An 18,557-nucleotide genomic window follows, 5' to 3' on the forward strand; every position below is an offset into this window, starting at 1 on the left:
ATGGCCGTTAATGATGACAATGGTATTAGATAAAATATTTGGAATCATAGATACAAAATTAGTACGAGTTATAAATAACACTACAAGTTGGAGAACGCGGAAAGAGAAATTTATGAAAGTGTTGACAAAGAATTTTGTAAGAATAACATGTGAAATAACAAATGAAACTTTGACTGGAATAGAATGGATGATGGCTATTTCTCAGAATACATAATAGGCTATATGAAAATAATAAAATACACCAACTATAATAACATTTAAGAATGCGGAAAAGAGAAAAAATAAAAACAAAAACAATGGTTACAATTTAGTTGAATGAACTTATTTATAGCATGCTCTTATTCGTATTTGGGAAATTACTCAAAAGTAGTTATTTATTAAAGTCTATACATTTAACGAGGTGACCGATCAATTCACAAAAAACAAATAACATTGTTTCATTCTACAAAAAACATTTGGCAAAAATAAAATTTCTAATTCTATAAATAATACACATGAGAAAACAAATTACCAGATAAATTATCATTTCATAAAATATGATTTGACAAACAATTGATTTCTTAATCGTGTTAATTAGTAAAACAACATATAGATTTTTTTTTGATAAAATGCTCTTCCCCCTATTAATTAAGTTTATGATATTATAGGTAATAGAAAAAAACAGGCACAGAGAATTTAGGACGCAAGAGCGAGCGAAGCGAGCTCGGGACTAACAGTTATTGGAACAACCCACATAATAATTAATGAAGGCAGACAAAACATGATAATGACAACTGTAAGTTGTAAGTTCAGCCGGCGCTGACTTCTAAGGTAAAGCTTAGTTAAACTACGTAATTTGTAGAAACATTGATGTAACTAATAAAGTCAGACAAAAATAATAATGACAACTGCAAGTTGTAAGTTCAGCCGGCGCTGACGATGAAAGTTCGGGCGCCCCTAATGGAACGGAAATAAGAAATGTTTGCGGAAATAACGCTGGGGTGGAGGAAATTGATGGCTTAGAATTAGGTTTATGCGACGGGTGGTAGATGGGTCGTTCGTCTTGATCTGTAGACTTGATAGTTTTTGGATTAATCATTATTAGGACTAATAAAGAAACTATGTCAAATAATTTGGTATATCTGTTGTTGGCAAGTAGTTTTTTATGGAAAACTAGCTGATGCCTGCGACTTCGTTCGCGTGGATTTAGGTTTTTAAAATCCCGTGGGAACTCAGTCAGCCCGGTAAGTCAGTCAGTCCAGGGAGTCAGTTAGTCAGGCTGGTCAGTCAGTCAATTAGTTAATTAGTCAGTCAGTGAGTGGTACGCTTTTATATAATACAAGCTGATGCCCGCGACTTCGTTCGCGTGGAATTAGGTTTTTAAAAATCCAGTGGGAACTCTTGAGATAATTTCTGGGGTAAAAAGTAGCCTATGTCACTCTCCAGGTCTTTGACTATACCTACCCATGCAAAAAAATACGTTAATCCGTAACTCCGTTGCGACGTGATTGAAGGATAAACCAACAAACAAACACACTTTCACATTTATAATATGATATACATATAATTACATTTTTAAATAAAGAGGGCTTGCAAGAGTTATCTTTGAATTTAACAATACTTCCGTATTCATACTATCCATACTAATATTAATAATGTGGAATTGATAAAATCCCACTTCTGATGTTTTCTATCGAAGTCTTTCCTTTGTTAAATTCCTTTTACCTGGAACTGTTTGCTTATTTTGACATTTACGCGTTGCGCCTTCCCACGTGTATCCTAAACCGCATTACACAAACATCCCTTTCCAATAAATTCCACTGTAACATTCGACCACACGATCGCGGGGTACTATTTGCGCAATACACGAGGTTAGTTGATATTTGAGTGGCTTGTAATGTCCTGATTTATATGACTTGCAGACTACACTACACATTTAACTACAGTATAGCAATCATACAGAAGCGCAATTCGACTGCTATCTTGATAGACATAATATAGTCTGTAACACTAAAATAGTGTCACTACCTAACTTGTATTTATTTTATTTAGGTATATCCGCATTTTATTACAGTAACTGTAAGAATAAAATAGTAATCTTTTTTATTCTTAGAATGGAAAAAACATTTATTTAATAAACAGTAAAATAATAATAAAATCAAAATAATAAGTGTGCCTGTGAGTGTTCTGACACTAGGTATCTTAGTGAACAGACTTGATGTACTTACGCAAATGAAAAGTGAAAAGCCACTCCTAGGCAAGACTGCCCCAGTTTAGTCTGCCAAGTCTATTAAAACGAAAGATAAGCAATAAATTGTTTTGCTTGATCAATCCCAGAATACAGAGGCTGTAAATACAGTTTACAGTTAAATACACTATGGAGTCTGGACTACGAGATTTTGGCTCACTAAGCGTTAAATATCGCAGTACATGGGAAAAAGTGCAGGTCCAATATTATCAAACTGGATTTAAAAGCTTTAAACAGTTTTGCATTTTATTTGACTGCATCAAAGCGTTGTATTAACTAATACATAATATACTCAAAGCTCTGTGAAATCACATTTGTTGGTCCAACTGTATGTTTTTTAAACTATACCACTATTATTCCTTCACTATTTTAGCCCGTGGTGAGTGCAAGAGTGGAGCAATTAAAAAAATAGGGCGCATATTTCGAACTAAAACAAAATGCATTCTTTGGCACGTTCGTCCGTTCCAGAACTGGAACTTTAAATTCCAATATTTGGAATTTGGAATAGACAACGTGTTTACGTAATTCTGTGCAAACAATGCACTCAAACGATGTGTGACTTGGAGGTAAAAGTTTTTAATGAAAGGCTTGAAAGCTTGAGTGATAAGTTATGTAATATGTTGTAAGGAAATTATTTTTCATTGTATATACTAAACAATGTTTTGAGCCACGAGATCCATTTATAAGTTTTGTAGAACGTTATAAAATAATACGATGTGTTTTGAAAAAACCTGTTGTGAACTAAGTTAGCCATGAAAGCTTTCCCAAATTCATTAAATTGTAATATTTAAGAGATAGAGAATATTTCTGTCTACCTATAACGCGATAAATTATTTAAGGTAATAAATGTAGTAATCCTTAATCTTATGGCTGACAATTATTTTTAAATATCTACATGAAACTGATGTACAGATTAACCCGCTGAATCTAGAAAAGTTTTCTCTATAGTTAAGATTCACTTGACGATTCAAAAGCACTAGTTTGAATAAAAAGTTTTCTATTTCTATTAAAAGAAGACCCGCGAATCGTGATAGAAATAGAAAGACTAGTCAACAATAAATTAAAATCATGGCCAAATGAATAAGAAGTATAATCCCTAACTATGAAAAGAAGATAGCTGTAATAACTTTACAAACGCAAGGTTTCCAAGTTTGAGTACGGAACCCTAAAAAGTTCATTTTAACGCGGAAGAACTAAAAAAAGCTCCATCAAAGCTACTAGGTTAACATAAGCTGCGAAAACGTCACAAAAGGAGGTCAGTAACCCAGTGGTGAGCCTCGAGTCTCGGCCGTTCCATTCACATACATTAGCCATGCAGGCGCGTTTCATTACATAGCCCATTCAGTATCCGGTGCAGCTAAAGGAAAATCCCGGCTGAAAGGATACTCTATTTCACCCCTTTTGCTTTGTACAGAGTTATCTATATCTAAGGCAATTCGGTAGTTGCGCTCTTTTCTCATAATTTGGAGAGGATTTATCATACAGGCTGTAATTAAAACGAAGACAGGTGATAATACTGATGATTACTGATAATGATAAGATACCACAAAAAACGCGATTTTTTTAAAAATAACCTGTATGTTTAAAAGTTCGCAATGTATTGCAAATAAAAGACCTGACAGACTGTTGCGTAGTTAGGTGCCGCGGAGTCAATGCCGCTTCGTAGCGTAGGGCATTGACCCCGAGCTTTGCACGCTATACATTGCGGGTTTGAAAATTACTAAATCACTAAAACTATAACTATAAGGCAAATGGTTAGTGGTATTGGATTGTGTTTAGGTAGTATAATAATTGCGCTAAGTCTTTGCTAGCGTTCTAACTACACCCTGTATAGCTTACAGATATAATGATAAATCCCATATATTATATTATACATATTAGCTTTTGCAAGCGATTTCATCTGCGTTTGTTACAAATATGTAATTTAGAGTTGTCGGTCTCACCAATAGAGACAATTGTCTACAAAAACGCTATCTCTTTCTAAAGGTCGATGTACATTATTTTCTGCCGTATTGTAATGTATGGTCCGTCAGCGTAAAACTTTGACGTAGCGTTTATCATAGTGTAAATCCAGTAGGTTTCCATTATCCAGTGGGGACTTTGAGAGTTCATTTTAACAAAGTAGAATGGAGCAATTTATAAATTCCGAAAGCACTTACCCAACATATTATATTACTTTCATATAATATGTTGGGCGAACGAATAATGGATAGCACTTATGTAGACTATAATTGACAGAGATATTTTTAACTCACTGAAACAGCTTTTAGCTATTGTTTATGGAATTACCTGAAACAAAAATAAAAAAATTATCAATTTTAGGAAGACCTCCCTGGCGCAGTAGCGCACTGTGTTCTTATTAGTGGGAGGTCCCAGTTTCGGCTCCTGGCAGGAATTTTATAATTTCTACATTACTTGTCTGGTCTGGTGGGAGGCTTCGGCCGTGGCTAGTTGCCACCCTACCAGCAAAGCCGTGCCGCCAAGCGATTTAGCGTTCCGGTACGATGTCGTGTAGAAACCAAAGGGGCATGGGTTTAATAAAAACTGTCATACCCCTTCCAGGTTAGCCCGCTTCCATCTTAGATTGCATCATCACTTACCACCAGGTGAGATTGCAGTCATGTGCGAATAAATAAATAAAATCTGCCGTGTAAGTGGAGCTTAGACAGAAGTAGGTAATCATATTACTAATTCGTATGAGAAACTCTAGATAGTGCAAATTAAAGGTTAACTAATAATAAACGAAACGTGAGAAAGTGGCTAATTGAGGAAACCTTAACCCAGCACAATTAACTGGAGATAAGAGTCTGTAATCCAATATCAGCATCCTTTCTATCTTGATTAGATTGAGAGCTAGTCTATACTAAAGTATCATTAACTTTATGGGGGTACCTACTACCTATCTGGTTGATGCATTTTCTCCGTAATTAAATTCCCATCTCTTCCATATTTTCTAGGTTAAGTATTATCCATACTAATACTAATATTATAAATGCGAAAGTGTGTCTGTCTGTCTGCTACCTTTCACGCTAGCTTTAGCTGCTAGAATTAGGTTTTTGAATATCCCGTGGGAACTATGTCCTTCCCCGGGATGCAAACTATCTCCGTACCAAATTTAATCAAAATCAGTTAAACTGTTGGGCCGTGAAAAGCTAGCAGACATACACACTTTCGCATTTATAATACACACGCACGTTTTTTTATAATATTAGTATGCATAGTATAGAAGTATGGATTATAAAACTTATCAATCAAGTTTCTAGATCCACCAGCGTTGAGTTATATATATATAAGAAATAGAAAGATTTTTATTCAAATAAACTACAGTACGTTAATAACGTCGATATCATGTAGTCAGTCAGTTTATACTTCGGAATTTCAAGTGGCAATTGAGTTACTCGTAAAATTAACTGATGCGGTAACATGATCGTCGAACAATTTTATTGTCTATCCGATGTTACCAAGCCACATTGAGTTATAGACCATAGAGAAACAGACCTCGTACATCAAGCGTCAAAATAGCTCACCCCTAATAATTTTATCTCTACCATATATCCACTTAGAAGAGTTCTGAAAGGTTTCATTCTGATTGTTCTGTAATGGGCCTGCGATGGGGTCGATGATGATGAATTACTAAAATATACTATTCTAACTCTACGATCTATACATACAGGGTGTAACCAGAATAATAGAAGAGAACGATTGACTGACATAATATCAACGAACAGGTCACATAGCAAGAAACTTTTGTTTAACACGTAGACAAGGTTTCTACGAAAGGGTTTTCAGATGTGATAAAAAGTAAATGTCATACTTAATCATTATCTATGTTCAGAGTTTTGCAAAATGAAATAGTCACATGCTCCATGAGTGAGAATGGATTTTGCCATATACAGGGTGTAACCAGAATGCTAGCAAAAACTTAGCGTTATTGTTATTCTACCTAAACACAATCCAATACCAATAACCATTTGCCTCATTTTGTAGTTTTAGTGATTTAGTATTTTTCAAACCCGCAATGTATAGCGTGCAAAACTCGGGTCAATGCCCCGCCTACGGCGCGGCATTATCTCCGAGTGGCATACTTACGCAACGTTCGTGGACCTCTAGCGTCAGTCAGATGTTTTTTTCACAAAATTATAGGATTTTTTATACTTCTTTTTTACGTTTTTTTGTGGTAGGATCATATCAGTAATCATCAATACTATCACCTACTGTCGTTTTTGCCAGCGTTCTGGTCACATTTTGTATGTAATATGAATATAACGTGTATTGGTTTATTGGCCCCGATTCTCTCTCTCTAAACTAAATTTAGAGTATCTGTATCCTTTTCTTTTTACTAATGCTAAAAAAGGAACGGAACATGACTTTCACATTTAAAGACTCAAAATTTTAGTACACAATACAAATTTAAACATTATGTTCGCGACTGCGCGCTAAAATCACGGGTTTTACCATCTAAAAATTAAATTTAAAACTGTCAAACTGTGTCTGTCCTTTTCATATTACATTAGTAAGACTCTTCTTACTAATGTAAGAGCATGCTCTCATGCGAATACTCTAAAATTAGATTGTGCTCAGAATCAGTGCCATTGTTTCATAATTGGTAAGGTATATTTAAAAAATATAGACAGATGGATAAAGAGCAGGTTCAAAGCTACCTCAGTTACTAATTGATAACAAGCACGACTGGTTCTCTTGACTGTAGTTACGTTTTGTAGAACGACACAGCCTCTAGTATATTGCAGCTCTCTGACAAGCAATAACAATTTCAACAGCCTTCTATTTGAGCGCATAAAAACTTTCTTTTAACAATAATTGATCTCAAATAATTGAGATCAACGTTATCGGATCCACCTTAAAGTTAAGTTACGAGACCATTGAAATCAAAGAAACTTTCCTTTGAAAATTTTTAATTGCTGGAGATTAAAACTTTGAAGGAATTAGGAGTTGGGATCGTAACTCGATGCGGAATATCCAGAAACTTTGAACTAGAAATCGAGAAATCCATTCAACCATCCATCATCCATTTTTTCATTGCGGATCATTTTAGAGGACCTAGCTACGCCTTTTTGGTAGGTAGGTAGGTAGCTAGCTATTTGGTAGGTAGGTAGGCCTTATAGCACAAGTAAAGGAATAAATCCAAAAACCGTGAATTTGTGCTTGCATCACAGAAAAAAAATTAAAATGTGTTCATGAACAAATATTAGTACATATTTTCAATTTTCAGAGTTAGATAACTATACCAAGTGGGGTATCATATGAAAGGGCTTTACTTTATCATATGAAAGGGTACATTCTAAAACAGATTTTATTTATTTTTATGCATAATAGTTTTTGATTTATCGTGCAAAATGGCGAAAAAATACGACTGTAATACGGAACCCTTGGTGCGCGAGTCTGACTCGCACTTGGCCTTTTTTGCGTTCAAGCAAACTTTGAAGACAGAAACTTACTGTTTTATTTCTCAGAACGAAATCTAAATGCGTCTTAGCGCCATATGGCGAACGAATTGCACAATTATTCATTCCTTGCGGTTGTTATAGGATTAGCTTTGGTAGGGTAGCCATATCCGGAATTTAAAAAGCAGGACAGTGATGGAGTTGATATTTAATAATTATGTAGAAAGTAATTTTCAAATTTAGAAACGTATAGTATTATTATATTATAGAAGCAATAGCGAGAACTTTGCTAGAATCTTCAATAAAAGAAACGTAAATATGTATCAAAAAAATGTCATCCATACTGATATTATAAATGTGAAAGTAAGTCACTCTGTCTGTTCATTACTTTTTCACTCCTAAATTGCTGAAATCAAATCATTGCAGAAAACATTTCAGAATTTTATTTCGGAAATGTTAAATTAAAAGTTTACAGGGGATTTTTACAACAATTTATATCCGCGCGGACGCAGTCGTGTAAATTAAATGTGTAGGTACCCATAATCTATAGTTTTAGCTGACTTAAAAGGCAAACAAATAGCAGTCCTCTAAAAACGCGTTTTATCCGGTGCTTTAGGTTCTATAAGCCTTTTTTGCTTTAGGCCTTTTAAGTTAGCTAAGAAAAAGTATTGTGTTTTAAAGAGTCGACCAACCAACCAATAAATATAATATTACAAAATAAAGCTTAGGTCGTATCCTCGAAAATTGTATGCACTGGTAACATTATTTTGTGCTTATAAAATAAAGTTTTGGCATTGAATAGTTTGCCTACGTCAATTTTGCCAGCTAATCGTAGGAGTTATACAATCTTTTGCATTATTACAAATCTTACGAGCAGGCGGGTCACCTGATGTTAAGTGATTACCGCCGCCCATAAACATTTGCAGTACCAGAGGAACCACCAATGCGTTGCCGGCCTTTCAGGAATTTGTTGATATACCTTGAATAACCCCATGTTGTGATCGCAATCTATCTATCATCGATAAAAAGTCGACACATAACTTGTCTTCTCAATTTTTATAAGGCACTTAATATGTATTTATTTATATAATATGATTTTAATACTTTCCCACACAGACATCCCTGGTCTTTATTTCGTTACACATAAAGGCTTGTTTACCCAAGCAACAGTTGATCTCGGTTATTTGCAATGCATTTCGCGCCTACACGAGCCATAGACAGATTTATGGCCTTTAAATCTAGTTTATAGGCTGCCAATACGAAACTGATAATGGAGGCTTTCTTGTTATTTTATTATCATCTTATCGTTGATTATGTACAATTTATCGTTAGTTTTGATTTATGTCATGTGATAACGGTTCATAGTGAAAGATTATCACTTGCTTTAACGGTGAAGGAAAACATCGTGAGGAAACCTGCATGCCTGAGACTTGTCCATAATGTTCTCAAAGGTGTGTGAAGTCTGCCAATCCGCACTTCGCCAGCGTGGTTGTCTATGGCCAAAAATTTCTCATTCCGTGGGGGAGGGGGGGGGGGGGGGGGGGGGGCTCAGTACTGAGCGGGCGCGGCGATGGGTTTATAACGATGATGAGATATTACGTACCTCATAGCCTATTTCAGCAATACTACCTTAGTAGAAACTAGATAACCTAGGTACCTACATGCCTATCTATCATGTTTTATTCACAACTAGACATTAGGTCTACAGTTGTAGTATAGTGTAGTATATTAATCGCATCACAGAGCATCAGCCTCCCACCCAAGACGCTATCAACGCATTCCAGAGGATTAGCTGAGCTGCAATAGGGTGACGTCACAAAATGGCCGCTTCCGCTGCGTTACACTTAAATATGCGTCGACAAGTTATTGAGCCTTTTGCATAAAAGATTAATAACCACGACAGTTTTGCTTATTTTTAGGATTCCGTACCTCAAAAGGAAAAACGGGACCCTTATAGGATCACTTTATTGTCTGTCCGTCTGTCTGTCCCGTCTGTTTGTCAAGAAACCTACAGGGTACTTCCCGTTGACCTAGAATCATGAAATTTGGCAGGTAGGTAGATCTTATAGCTGACATTTGGGGAAAAATCTGAAAACCGTGAATTTAGGGTTAGATCACACAAAAAAAAATTAAATTGTGGTCATGAACTAATAATTAGTATTTTCAACTTTCGAAGTGAGTGACTATATCAAGTGGGGTATCATATGAAAGGTCTTCACCTGTACATTCTAAAACAGATTTTTATTTATTTTATGCATCATAGTTTTTGAATTATCCTGCAGAATGTCGAAAAAATACGACTGTAATACGGAACCCTCATTGCGCGAGCCTGGTTCGCACTTGGCCGGTTTTTATGTAAGGGTATAAGCTAGTTAAACATCTTTTATGTTTAACTAGCTTATGCCCGCGACTTCGTCCGCGCGGAATTAGGGGTTTAAAAATCCCCTAGGAACTCTTTCATTTTCCGGGATAAAAAGGAGCTTGCAAAAAGTCACGTCGATCCGTTTCTCCAACCAACAAACAAACACTCTTTCGCATTTACAATATGGGTACTGATTTAATGTATTTACCTAGCTTCAAAACACAGCCGCTTATTTTTTAGTATTCTATATTAGTACTATTGTAATATACTAGCAAGTAAGCAATTTACAGTATATTGAACTATGAATCGTTAGTTGAAAGAACGGAAACGGCATATCAACGGTGGCTATTTATAAATCCATACAATACCGCACGTGTGGCCCCAGCTTTATACCAAACGTTATTCTTTATTGATAGGCACAAGTGTTAAACTAAGGAACTATGTATTGCGGATAACTGTGTAGACGGCTTCTTCGCAATCATACGGAAAAGGATCGCCTAAATGAAAAGTAGGTTGGAGAGAAGTCCCAACATTATCCTGAAGGTGGTAGCAGACAGACAGGACAGCGCTCTCAAAGCGCACTGGATGTCTGCATTAGTTACTAAGTATATTAATTATAATAACTAACATAGAATAAGTTTCTTACTAACATACATTATATTATAATATAGTTACTAACATAGGTTAAGATTTTTACTAACATAATATTGTGGGCCTTTGTTGTCTGACAAAATAAAGATTATTTATTTATTACCTAAGTTTACCGGAGTACCTAAGTAGGTATAGGTAGTCCTTAGTTCCCAAATCATAAAATAAGTTTTTGATTTTAAAATTACGAAACAAACGAAACTGTGCGAACAACAGCGATGAATAAAGAGAATTGAATTGAATTGAATTGAATTGATGTTCCCAAGACAGGTCATAATAAAATTAATCATAATGCAGATAGTGTTTTATTATGTACCTATAGATCACGACAGGTCGAGATGGCAATCGGGGTATGAGGCAGGGGGACGCCCTGCACATCCGCACATATATCCGTCATGGAATAAAATGCGCTGGCCCAGTGCGGATTGGCAGACTTCACACACCTTTGAGAACATTGTGGAGAACTCTCAGAAATGCACTCCTCACGATTTCTCACTTCTCGCGATGTCGTCCTTCACGAAAATAAAGTATAAAAAAGCTAGTGGTGTTCATAAACTCCGAAAATTTACAAGTGCGTGCCTAGGCCCCTAGGGTCAAAGCCCTCCCGAATAGGACGTTGCTGGCTTAAAATTACGATTCAAAAATTAAAATATCTCTTACCATTGTCTTATTGTTTTCTGTATTTTTTCCAAAATATGAACTTTCGAGACTCTCAAAAGAGAATCTGTAGTAACAGTTACGTAAACTATATACTAACATATAAGTTACTAGCTGATCCCCGCGGCTTCGCCCGCGTAGATTTAGGTTTTTAAAGATCCCGTATAGCCTATGTCACTCAGGAATAATGTAGCTTTCTACTGGTGAAAGAATTTTTAAAATCGGTTCAGTAGTTCTAAAGATTACCCCCTACAAACAAACTTAACGACATTACCTCTTTATATAATACAACGGGCCGTGCAGCAGAAATCGTAATATTTTAATTTCGCCATAACTTCAAAACCAAACGTCCAATTTTAATCATTCAAAGACCAAATATTATCTCCATAAACTGTTCTTAGTGATGAAATCATTTATTTTGATAAGGATTAATAGCATGAGTAAAATAAACGCGTTTAAATGTAGTCCAAAAAAAATTCAAGATTTTTAAATAAAAAAATGGTTGCTGTGCCTCACTCGACATAGATGGGTATAGTGTGTCGCGGACTTTTTTGTAGATATTTATAAGATCTACAATTAATTAGAACATTTTATGGTTCTATCTTTTATAGTTTAGGCAGCGTACGCAAAATAAGTAACTTTTCTGGTTGATTTTTTACACCTTGTGTCCGAAAAACCCAAATATCTTACGGAACCCTATTTTTTTCCAAAATAAAATATAGCCTATGTTACTCATGGATAATGTAGCTTTCGAATGGTGAAAGAATTTTTAAAATCGGTCCAGTAGTTTTTGAGCCTATTCAGTACAAACAAACAAACAAACAAACAAACAAACAAAGTTTTCCTCTTTATAATATTAGTGTAGATGACGTCAACTTTCTAACAGTACCCGTAGTATAAGATTTTACGTCACACCAAACGTTGCTAGAATTCGAGAGTCGAAACACTTCTGCGTTATAGTAAACTGGATCTTAAGTGCCTTGTTTTAAAGCTCAAGTTTGTCTACACATCTACAGCCAGCGCTCCAAGCGGAAACCTTGCGAAATTAAAATCAGTGGCATTGAATTTTTGACTTCAGTTCAAGGCTCTTTAGGTCCATTTTACTTTGATGTTATTGTGTTTCGATTCTCGAATTCTAGCAACGTTTGGTGAGACGTAAAATCTTATACTACGGGTACTGAATAACAATTAAAACGGAAGCTACGCTTTACTTTGCAGGCTTTCCGTTATGAGCCTACAGGACCGTTGTGTCTACTGTCACATTAATCTATACAATATGTGACTGCAATATTATTATGCAAATCGCGGTCACGTAGCTTTTCATCATAACCTACCCTGTCATTGTACCTATTTGTTATTTACCTACCTCCTAAGTAAAACATACAGTGCGACAAGGCTCTCTTGGTACTTGAATGACATTGACAGGGGGGTGCTGTTGGAGAACAAAGGCTTAGAATATTCAAACAAGAACAAAGGGGACACTTGACGGTAACGTTAGTTCCAATTTTCGACACGTGCCAAGATAGCCTTGTCGCACTGTATTAATTATTACGTATGTCAATGTTAATTGTTAGGCGCTTGTCCCATCGTTAATGATTAGCGAAAATGAGTTTTACGAGCAAATACTAGAAATGAGTTGGCGAACAACGAGAAGCGAGTGTGCTGTGTGTTGGGATATTTTTGTCGCTGGGCTATGAGAGACTGTGCGAGTGCGACGGGCGATTACTCGCGCCGGCCACTCTAATAGGCGGCCAAATCATACATTCAAGCTGATATTTATAGATCGCATTTAGATTTTGTTCAGTTTAAACGATATAACGCTTTTTAACAGTATCTTAAATCTGAGCAAAGTCAAAGTACGCTCAATTAACTTAACTTTAAATCCTGCGCGAATGTTTTGACCGCCAAGAAAGCGTCGCTGAGCGAGTTTTTTCTTGATAGCTTTTGTCGCTATGACAAACTAGTGGGAAGAGTTCCCCTTAACAGTGTCCGCGATCAACTATAAGTCATATTATACATTTTTTGAGCGAAAAAAATATAGCTATAATTGCTTATAGTCGCTTCTGCGCCGGCGCGGCGGTGGGACAAGTGCCTAAAACTGAAATTGCGTTATGTTTATGTATGGAAATGGGATTACATAGGCCGATGTATGCTAATTGCTAAATCTATGGGATTAACCGTTTAATTGGGTAAAATGTGTGACACACATTTCATTAAAACGGTAAAAAGGGTTAATTCCACAAATTGAGTTTCTCGTATGAATTAATTATTTCGTAAAATGTTTGGATTTTGCACGTCAAATGACCGACGAAAAGGTCGGTACCTAACCTATGTACTGACCATATCGACTATTTGAATAAGAAAATAGAATAAAGCCGCGGATTCACCTGTAAGTTTTACTTACGTAAGTATCTTACATGATCAACTTACGACAAAACTTTACCTTAGTTTTGTAGTCAATTAATTAGGTGGTACGTAACCAGACTTCACACCCTATTGAGAAGATTTTAATTTGTACCAAAAACATTAACAATAAAGAAAAAAGAGTGGATGTGGAAGCACTTATCTCTATGAGAGATCTCTACCAGTGACCCTTGGCAGTGCGAGAGGTTGTAAAGGGAGTAGAATAGGTACAAAACATTATGGAGAACTCTGCGTCATTCAGATATAAATAAATAAATAAATAATCTTTTATTTCAGACAAGTTCTAGTCCATATTTAAATTTACAACTATATATTTACTAAAGTTAGTGTGTTAGTAACAATATTTCCTTATAGTTATGTTAGTAATGTTAGTGCTTACTGATTAAATAAAGTGGCCTAACGTGGCAGCTCTAGGCGCCCGGTGGCCACAGCCACCCAATGCTTAATTATTGGGCAGCCTATCCTCTCTTTAATTGCACCCAGAATGCTGTTGGAACTGCTACGAAGACGCTGTAGGAGGGAGGCCATCTTTTTACGGATGATGGCATGAAAGCCATCAGTCCTGGCCTCCGTGAACATTCCACTAGCGCTACAGCCCCTCGGCAGCCCCAGCAGCATTCTGAATGCATTATTGTATTGTACTCTCAGTGAGTTCAGCGCTTTTTTGGAGTATCTGACCCACAGACCGCTCGAGTAGAAGGATTGGCAATACGCTTTGAATAGGGTAATTTTTACTTCTTTAGTACGTCGAGCGAATCTACGTGCCAGCATATTACTCCTCACAGTGAGCGCTCTGCGCTCCCTTTCTATGTCCTCATTATCGCTCAACGCCTGGGTCACAATGTGTCCCAGGTATCTAAACGTATCGACAACTTTGAGTTCAGTGCCGTTGAGGCATAGCGGAGGCACATGAGGCACATGATATTCTTACGATGTTTTCCTTCACCATTAAAGCACGTGATATTTAATAATAATTGCTTAAAACGCACATCACTTTGAAAGGAGGTTAGAACTCCCGACCTCCCGATCAGGAAGCGGTCGTCTTAACCACTAGGCTATCACGGTTCCTTACTATGATCTTGTCTTACAATGTCTGAAGGCTATTAGCAACATTGCATCATTGGTTTAGCATTTACACGTGTAAATAAATTCGTCCTCACCACTCACCTATGGAGATGAAGCGCTATTATTCTTACCCGTATTATGAACGTTGAATAGCAATTGATTGCGAAACTCTTTGTTCATCACCAGTAAAATCAGGTGACTAAAATCTTATGTTACTTTTTATTGTAACAAGCTTCATGAAAGGTGGAAGCTATTTGATTTGATGCAGGGATGTATTTTTCGCCGCATGTCGCATGCTGCATGTTGCACCATACAGATCTGATCTGTTTTTTTTATTCATTATAGGTATACGCTTGACCACAATCACACCTGATGGAAAGTGATGATGTGGCCTATGATGGGACGCGTTTTACCTAGAAGATGCCTATTCACTATTGTTTTAAAGATACCCGGGTTGTAATTGGTAGGAAACACATATCGTGGAAGAGTATTCCAAACCTTAGCCAAACGTATGAGGAATGATGACGCAAAACGTTTCGTGCGTGTAGATGGAATGTTGACGACATAAGGATGGAAACTCGCCTGACGTCTTGCGGTTCGGTGGTAAAATGGTGAAGGGGGGACAAGATCGAAAAGTTCCTGAGCACACTCTCCGAAATTTCAGCGGATTATAGCAAATTAAGCTTTTGGTTCATTGTATATCATGGATTTCCGCAAAGTAACGCCTGCTTCTATACAACACATTGAAGTTAACTTATTTTCTTGTCTCTTAAATCGCTATAATCTAAGTAAAATCTAAGCTCATAGTAGGTAATCTTTAGACATTGTTGTTAATGTCTGTATAGATAAATATGAAAATCCTTGAGAACTATCTTAAGACGAAGGTGTATAACGTATTCTCACAGTTATCCATCAGTTATCTAAATAAACATTTGTAGAGTCTGTAGGTATAAGGTGTAAGATATTTACACAAGTCAAAATGGTCAGTCAGTCAAGGTGAACCGCTAACTGTTGTGTTTGGTGTTGTAACAAATTGCTATCGACTGACGAGCGTTCTTATCACATTTTTGCCTCGGAATCAATGTGGCCTTTCGAATTACCTAATGCTAAAAATGACATATGGATCCGCGACATGGTCGCTAACTATGGGCCTTATAAGAAAGCTCAGAGTCACCAGGGGGCGATGGAGCTATGCTTGGAGTTTCTCTACGTGATCAAATCAGAAATAAGTAGATCCGTAGGAGAACTAGAGTAACAGACATAGCTCAACGGGTTGCGAAGCTGAAGTGGCAGTGGGCAGGGCAGGTCCCAAGGTTCTGGAATGGCGACCTCGCACCGGAAGACGCGGTGTTGGAAGACCCCCCACTAGGTGGACGGACGACATCAGACGAGTCGCAGGGAGCCGCTGGATTCAGGCGGCGCAAGAATGTGGCGTGTGGAAGTCCCTACAAGAGACCTACGTCCAGCAGTGGACGTCTATCGGTTTATGATGATGATGATGATGATGAATGCTAAAAAAGTCCTGTCCCATGAAATACATAAAACTATAACCTGTGTTTCTTAGGGTACCGTACCTCAAAAGGAAAAAAGGAACCCTTACAGGATCACTTCATTGTCTGTCTGTCTATCTGTCCGTCTGTCATGTTTGTCAAGAAAACCTATAGGGTACTTCCCGTTGACCTGGAATCATGAATTTTGGCAAGGTAGATAGGCAGGTTGTCTTATAGTACAAGTAAATGAATAAATCCGAAAACCGTGAACTTGTAGTTACATCATTAAAAAAATTAAAATGTGTTCATGAACAAATAATTGTAAGAACAAAAAAAACCGGCCAAGTGCGAGTCAGGCTCGCGCAATGAGGGTTCCGTACTACAGTCGTATTTTTTCGACATTTTGCACGATAATTCAAAAACTATGATGCATAAAAATAAATAAAAATCTGTTTTAGAATGCACAGGTGAAGACCTTTCATATGATATCCCACTTGATATAGTCACTCACTTCGAAAGTTGAAAATACTAATTATTAGTTCATGACCACAATTTAATTTTTTTTGTGTGATCTAACCCTAAATTCACGGTTTTCAGATTTTTCCCCAAATGTCAGCTATAAGATCTACCTACCTGCCAAATTTCATGATTCTAGGTCAACGGGAAGTACCCTGTAGGTTTCTTGACAGACAGACAGCCAGACAACAAAGTGATCCTATAAGGGTTCCGTTTTGAGGTACGGAACCCTAAAAAAGTAAGATAACTATACCAAGTAATTTCATTTACCACATGAAAGGGCCTGTACATTCTAAAATAGCTTTTTATTTATTTTTATGCATAAAAGTTTTCGTCGTTCGGTCCGCTCCTTCAACCGTTGAGCTATTGAAACTCATTGGCGAAGTGCACAATGCTGGGGCGGCACTACTAAAAGCTATAGCTAAGCAAAATAAGATGAATTTGCATATTGGAGATGTCTCTCAATAAGTTCAAAGTTTTCATAAAACGTTAACTTATTGACAAATCCTATTACAATGTAAAGGATTATTTAAATGATAAAAAAGCTTGGGAATGAGTTGCTTAACAGCCTTGTGATAGTTCTATTAAAAGAATACCCGGCTGAGTTTGCTGTGGGCTCTTCTCAGACCTGGGCGCGTTTGGAACCCTCGTAGCTTTAGTTTTAAGTACGTATTACTTTCACGTATCACGTATCTTCTACTTTATTACGTATCATCTTACAAATAAAAATTTATGACAATCAGGAAGCGTAAAATTTTACCAATTCTGAATAAATAATTTGAGTTTGAGTTTGAGTTGAATCTCTGATTGATGATTTCCAATGCTGACTAATCCAAAAGCTTTTAAGAATAGCAGGCAGTTTACTTTCAGAAGTTTCAGATCGAAGGCGAAGGCCAGGTTTTGCGTAAGCATGCAGGTTATCTCACAGACATTGAGTGACTGAGTGAGTGGTGCTTACGGGTATCTTTGATCACTTTAAGACGCAAATTCATAAATGATATGGTCTGATATTTGTTTTGGCTAGTGGTTGAAATACGTACGGGCTAAAAATAAAGGTGTTTGTTGATTTAAAATGTACCTGATATGTACTTATCTATATATACAAAAGGAAAAACTGACTGACTGGTCTACCATCGCACGGCTCAAACTACTGGATGGATCGGGCTGAAATTTGGTATGCAGATAGCTATTATAAGTAGACATCCGCTAAGAAAGAATTTTTGAAAATGCAACCTTATCCCCTTGATAAGATAGGTGTTTGAAATTTTTGTAGCATAAGCTAGTATCAGGTGACTGTCTTACCAAGATATCAGTGCGTTGCTCAACACCGGGAAACATGGGGCTTTAAATTAATAAATCTCTATCCCTTTTTGTCCTTTCTAGTGATATTAATTCCGCGACCGCTCGCCTCAACATCAAAGGCGGCGGGTTCACGCATGTGCGGACAATAAAACGATATTGCCTCTGAAGTCCGCTCTAGCGACCTCTGGCCACTGGCACAGTTCACGACAGCGGAACTTCCAACAAACCGTCGAGGCTTCGACGTCACTGGCAGGCCTCAAATGTTAGTACATTTGACACAGGTAGCCCTAAAGTTGTCCTATTTTTATTTCTTTGATTATACGTCACCATAGCCTAATATATTTTGACATATTGTCGATTCAGGATCATAGTCGCTGATCGTTCCTCCTTGTGTTTGGGGACAATACGCAGAAAAAACTTTTAGGTCTGGCTCGCGCTGGCTCTTAGTCCATAAGATTTAATGA

The 18,557-nt window shown here is 36.9% G+C and overlaps 1 protein-coding gene across 5 annotated transcripts in view; it reads right to left on the bottom strand.

Annotated features, from left to right (window-relative positions):
• Positions 1-18,557, bottom strand: part of LOC117997325 (nascent polypeptide-associated complex subunit alpha, muscle-specific form) — a 110,699-nt gene that overhangs the window by 25,405 nt on the left and 66,737 nt on the right. The window lies entirely within an intron of this gene.

This window comes from Maniola hyperantus, chromosome 4, assembly GCF_902806685.2.
Source record: "Maniola hyperantus chromosome 4, iAphHyp1.2, whole genome shotgun sequence".
Taxonomy (NCBI): domain Eukaryota; kingdom Metazoa; phylum Arthropoda; class Insecta; order Lepidoptera; family Nymphalidae; genus Maniola; species Maniola hyperantus.